Source organism: Patagioenas fasciata, chromosome 12 (assembly GCF_037038585.1).
Source record: "Patagioenas fasciata isolate bPatFas1 chromosome 12, bPatFas1.hap1, whole genome shotgun sequence".
In the NCBI taxonomy this organism is placed as follows: domain Eukaryota; kingdom Metazoa; phylum Chordata; class Aves; order Columbiformes; family Columbidae; genus Patagioenas; species Patagioenas fasciata.
The window spans coordinates 14,256,472-14,263,536 of NC_092531.1; positions in this window are offsets into that span (position 1 = coordinate 14,256,472).

Below are 7,065 nucleotides of genomic sequence, written 5' to 3' on the forward strand. Positions count from 1 at the left end.
TATAATGTCTATAAAGCGTAGCCACTGAGTCATGCCAAATCCTGGGACAGGATAAACATGTGACAGAAATTCCACAATGGGCACAAAAAAGAAATGTAAGAGGCAAGAGTAGAATAGACAGGGAGGCCCAGAGAAACAGTGAGACAGCATTGACAGAACTAACCGCCCCCAAACAACAAAAAACTATAAAGACTTTTGCAATCATTATAGTAAAGGAAAATTAAGGGTTGTTTAGGAGAAGGGGTTGTTTATGGGATACTCCTATGAAAACGATGGTTTAAATGCAACAAGCAGACAAGGGAGGATGGTACACTGCATCAGAAAGAATGAGTGACTAAGGTGAGGTGATGAGAAATAAGGCAGTGGGGGATTCAAGATCAGGAAAAATATTCCCTGTTGACAGCAGGAGAGCAGAGCACAGGAAAGGGATAAAATATTAAAGCATCATCCTGGGCAACGCCCTCCGCAGCATCACTCTGCATGGCTGTAACACACGATGAAATTTGTCAAGTTAGAGATAACACTAATGGAAGGAGTGGTTTATTAGATGGTGAGATGTTGCATAAGTCTTATGTGTATAGATGGCCAAGGATCTCTTCACTTCAGATTTCATGGAGAAAGAAGTACAAAAGTTTACACAAACCTACCTGAATTAGAGAAAAATCCTATTTCAAAGATGATGCCTGATTTGAATTTGTATGATAAGCAATTAAGGTAGTTTCACCCGCTGTGACTAAGACAGTGAAGGAAGACTGGCAGAGGAAGGAATCTCCAGTTTAACTGTGTGATGCATAAAGCCAAAGCCTCACTCATGCAGACATTTTCAGAAAGACAAAATAAGATTTTAAATTGTGACAGAACACAGAATTGATTAACACCAGAACTGCTGGTATGACCACTAGTTTCACACTTACACAGAATGAGGGACAGAGGAAGCAAGACGACAACTGTGGTCTTCAATTACATACAGCAAACCACAAGAGGGACAAACATGAGATGGTAAGGAAACACCTGGGGAGGAGAGAGAAGAGCTGGTGGCAACCAGGCCTGGGAAAACAGGAGTCCAAGAGCATGACTACTAGTGGCAGAAGCAAGATGACCAAGGAAATTTCTGCTTCTAGCTAGTGGAGAATCTTAGTCCTTTTATTCCCTAATACATAAGCTTACGTCGGCTTTGCACCCCATTGGATGTTGTAGAACGACCAGCATAAATAGATTTAAGAAAATCAGACATCATAACCTCTTCTGCTCTGAGATAAGGTTCTGGTTTTGCCTTGAACATCATCAGAACCTCAAATGATCTATCATCTGCAAATGGATGTGACAACACCACATCTCAAGACAGAATGGATGATCAGACCATTTACTGAATTTAGGTGTAGTATTGTCTGTTAATCCCCAACATTCACCAGACTTGCCCACATTAAACCCAAATACTTTCTTGTTTTCCAGGGAACTGTTTTCACCTGCAATTTTATGAAAGGCTGAGGCACCACTAAAACCTCAAGTAGCAGAATGGGGTGTATACCACTAAACTTCAAAATGCATTACATTGATCTGCAGGGCTGTGAGCAAGACAATCACATCACCGTTTCTATACTCCTACACAATTAAAGCAAAATCTTTTGTTCAGATCACAGAACTCAGCTGCATCAATTGAATTGCTCTGATTGAACTAACTAAGTTTCAGTTGCTCAAGTCTGGTTTTGAACAGTTTTGTGTGACATTCAAAAGACAGAAGACTTCCTTTATAAATGGGAGTATGTGCGGGGAGGGACAACAAAGGATTTGGCCATTACCCAGAAAATAACAAATGTGTGATGCATGTCAGTGGAGCAGCGTACTGAATTTGAGCTTTCAGCAGAGGCCGCCATCTATGTGGGGGTGCATGAAGCACTTCTGATGACTTAGGGTTGCCTTTCCATGAGGAAGTAGCGACCCTCATTCTATTATCTCCTCAATAAAAATGAACATGACTTGTCTGAGTCCTCCTTCACTCTGTAGCTACTGTTGTGTTAGCAGACACAAATGGACTTGAACCGCAGCGGCACAGGACAGAGCACATGGGCTACTTGTAAAACTCCTGCTTTTGCCACCCAGAAACACCACATGCACCTCGGAGGGAAAACACCACAATGCAGCCAGAGGATTAGGATTCGCAATTCTTTCCAGAAAAACGTTTGTTTAATTACATTTTAATTAAATGCCAAGCTAGCTCTCATGGCTGATGTCTACCAGCAGCTTCTGTACAAACTTTCCAATTGTTCTTTATTTTCACTATTGTCACTGCAAAAGCTGAACTGTAAGTGGCTTATGAGCCCAAACCAAAGCGCTCATGAGGCCAATGGCAACAATTCCATTAACTCGATGAGCCAGGTCACCACATCCAGTGTGCACTCAACCTCTTGTTCAGCACCGACTCACACCTATTCCAGCACATCATCTCCATTTAAGGTGTAGGCACACAAGAATCCTGCTTTCTAACTTTCTATAAAGGCCCATCCACTTTAACATTAATTTGGTTTTGATAATAGCTTCTACACTATGGAATGTACTTCTTTCCTCCTTCACTCTGTCTCTGAATAAAGGAAGTATCCACATACTCTAGCACAAATCTTCAATTTCTTATATTAACTTTTCCTTTTCTTCCTCTGCATCTTAAAAGTAGCTGCAGTTATTTTTATAACTGGGCATAAAAAACAGTAGAAGATGCACCTGAAGACACACCTGCGTGTCTAAGCAGCACCAAGTCCCTCTGGGCAGGCAGGAAGGGGAATTCTGCTGGGTCATGGTTTGTAAATCCTGACCTCTCTGGATTTCCCTTTTATATCCTTTCACCACCTGTAGTTGATCTCAGAGTTTAACAACAGAATTATTTATGTAATTGGGGAAAAAAAAATATGATGGATGTATAATGCACCATACCTTTACATTAGGCAGGAAAATTATTATGTCACAAAGAGAGCAGAGAAACCGAAGGATTATTAAACTCTATTAACCTACTTCGGAGACTGAAGACCCAATTGTTGAGCAAAACCACTCTGGGATGAACTGATCTTCTACACCAGCTGAAACTGTAGTTTTTAGTCTAGAACTAGAACTACTTTAGTTTCATTTGCTTTGAAAGATTACTTAAAAGTTTTTTAAAATAATCTGTTTTCACTCTGCTTTCTGTGTTGGAAAGAGGTTTGAAGATGGCACAGGAAAAGACATTAAACTACAACTTGCAGGCTTGAGGTTTCCATTGTTTTAAAAACGTAAAAACAAAACCAACAAACCCACAACCTCCAGGCAAAAATAAATTTTGTGGAGAATCTTAATTTTTAATAGCATTTTCAAAAATACCATGTGAGTCTCATTCCATAAACTGATCTATAACAAAGAAAATATGCAATATAGCTGCCCCTAGAAAGGTCTTTTTCTTTGGTCTGAGCCCCAGTGCACACATACACATGCCAGATGTGTAAGCTACAGAAATATATTAACTACTACTGCTCTGTGTGCAGTCAGGAGGTGCCTGCAAGGAGTACAGGGAGTCTCACTCTACAGTAGAGCTCAGACTTGTAGTAGGGCTTTTGTAGGACTTGTGCCTGAATTTAAGTCTGTAGGAATGGTACCACAGCAGTCAGGAGACGCTTACAGAGCATTTTTTATGAAATAACTAATGATCTCATGATAACTTAATATACTGGAACTTCTGATCCCCCCCTTTACCTTTTTCCTGAATCAAACCACAAAAGCCTTCGCTCAAGAATGCCAAACAAGCTGTAGGAGGAAAGTGCTTCAGAAATAGGAGGTGGAAATGAAAGAAGTGAAGCAACAGGCAGATGAGAGGCTGAGAAGAACAAACCTGGTGATTTTTTGAAGAGGACAAGGAAGACTGAATGAAATTAGGAAGGTTGCGTGTGTGTACCTATGTGCTGCTGATATTCAGAACAGGTGGGAAAGAAGCAAAGGATTATCTGAAATAGGACAATTATTTCTACTGCATAGACAAAATTTTATTATCTGCTAATGCAGATGTTTGGGTTGAGCAGGTCAATAGACTGAGCTGCCTGGAAAAAGCAGAGTTCCTGAATTCCTGCCCCAGCTCTGACACTACACTGATGCATGACCTTTGGTGAGTCACTTCAACAATTTGAAGTGGAAATTGCACTTACTGAATGCTAGAACAGTGAGTTTTGATGAAACGTTAGAGAAAATAATGTTTTGGGGTATTTCACAACGCTTCCACTTCCCAGTAAAACATTTTTCTCATTTGTACTAGTATTTATATTAGAAGGAATCCTGTGTCTAGCAGAACATTCCTTATCCCTCATCTGTCCAAATTTTTCCAAGAGTTCCTCACTCTAAATTACATTTTGGATCAAACCTGAAACATTCCATTCAACATAATAGGAAACAAATATTAACAAATGAAAAGTCTGACCTATAGTTTAAGGAATGGCAAATAGAAAGTATTATCACACAGAGAAGTAGAAAGGTCCTATTTATTACAATACTGAAACAAATGAACTTATTACTGAAATAAACCCTTGTGTAATGAAATGCAAAAATAGAACATATATAAGGGTTGTTTTTTTCTTGCCTGAATTCAACAGGTTTTACTCTTTATCGAAGTAACTCAGTCTCTGCCCTTTCACTATTATTTACAGAAAAGACAAACCAAAATCTTACCACCTACAATTTCAAAATTTTAGCCCAGCTTCATAAAGCCCTGTGAAGCTCGGGCATCAATTTGAAGCCCAGCAGCAATGGTTCCATCTGCTGGGCTGAAGTTGGCAAACGGAACAAGATATCGCAGTCCTACTGCACCCATCTTTATTACTTACACTACAACCAGTAAAGCTTTGGACATGACAGATTTTTTTTAGTACTGGCAGAAGTTACTACGGCAGCTGCACCCGTAATTACGCCAGTAACGATGTCCCATGAATCACATTCCTCTCCAAGTCCCTTGCCCAAGAACTGTCCTCACTTCTATCTTCACCACTTAAACTGTCAGACCCGAACACTCCCCCATCCACGGCAGCAAGGTCCGTACAATACGCTCTTTCTACAGCAGGTGCTTCTTATTTTGAGTGCAAGAAAGAAATGCAGTCTGTTCTTCTGAAGTACTTCTGCTAAATAAAAACCTAATCATTCTGTGAAGTATAAAAACTACAAGTACATTTCCTTTTTCTCCCCCTGAAAAGAGCACAACTGGTCAAATACTCCCAAAAGTTCTTGTAAAGTCCTAGTGGAACAGTAAGGCTGCGGTACCTTCAAGTACATTCACACTGCTGGTGCACAGGCCTTGTGAAAACCCAACATCATGTTCTGTTGCTTTAGGTTACTCAAACTGCTATTAAAAACCAGAACAAACAAAAAATCCAAACATACAAACAAAAAATAACAACACAAAAAAACTAACCAAACAAAAAACCCCACCACCTTTCTATTTATCCAAACACACACAGGTTTGACAAGTATCTCCAAATTTTCTATCTTAATTAGTCTTCCAAGTGTTTCTTGTCATCCTCAGGAATGGCTAAATCAATCCTGCAAACTCATTTTAACAAACTTCATTTTATACAGTTTGACATCATCATTAACTGTATTTCCCACCAAAATACATTTACATGTTTTTTCAGCTTTGAATTTTGGTTTGTTGCCTTCTCAAACTTTTTGTACTAAAAAACTGCCGTGTTTCTTTCCTACCTTTGATTTTTTGTTTTACTCTGCTAGAATATATGCAGCGCATCCCCAGCTGAAACAAACCTCCAAAACTCATCTAAATCCTGTCCTAAAAGCATGCCAACTACAACAACGTTTGGGCACAAAATAAAACAACATATTTGACAAACAGAAATTGGGCAACAAAGACAGGTGGGAGGAAGTGGTGCACTGCAAAAGACTTGTAAAAACTATTTAAACTATTTTTAAAACTGGTGTACACATTATGGAAGGTTTACAGGCATATATATTGATCAGTCTATTCCCATAGACCAGCAAAACTATCAAAACAAGGGAATAGATGTTTTACAGAATTACGTACTTCTAGGCTCCACTGGTATGCCTGATATTGGGCAAATAAGAAGGGAAATAACATCCTACACTCAACTCTGGAAAAAAAAGCCAGTTTTGAGATATACCCAAAGTATTCACCTCTTCTTCTCCTAATTTGCTGACTTAAAAGAGCTGCTTCCCATTCCATCCATTGCTTTAAATAACCTTTCTTCATTTCTTCTCTGAGCTTCCCAGTTGAGTATCAATCTCTTACTTGAAACACTGCTAGAAAACAGAATATTGTGACACAAATGTAAATTATTTGCAAGCAATTAATGCAGAAACCAATGGGAATCACTCATAAGCCAGAGCAATTATACACCACTCCCAGAAGGAAGCACTGAAAACCATACTTTTTTTGAACTTGCCCAACTCTCTCAAAGGGCTGATTACATTTAAAAAATGAGAAAATAGCAGCAGACAAGAACCCTGGTGGGTTTAGACTTGACCAGTTTACACCTTGCCAACCACTTCTGGGAGAGATTTAAATTGAACAACAGGCAGAAAAAACAGCACCAACATCCAAGCCTCTCACAACAGTCGTAAGCTCCAGAGTTTATTCATACAACATCTTGAGATCTTCTTTTTTTTTTTTTTTTAATTCTTCCTGAAGCATTCCCCTGTTGTTTTTAAGAGCTTCACACTGTAAGTTCATGTTGACAGAAAATCTGTATAGTTTCCCAATGTTCATTTTTGTCCTTTTCCCACAGAATTCCTGGATACCAGCAACCAATGCTGTTCTAAATTCCCCACTAATGACCAACACTCTAGCTACACTGGGGGGGTGCGAAAGTTAAGGGAGGGAAGAGGAACAATTTAAGAACAGAATTTTCTCCTTCCAGTTACCATATCTACATGCAGAGAAATTACTGCAGAAGATGTTACAGAAAACATGAAGGAATGCATTGTCTAGATGCAGCAGGGACAAACAAGATCCCAGCACATTTACAAAGGCGTATTATAAGCCACAAAACACAATCGGCAGCTCATTTTAGCAAATGCTCAGCTACCCAGACA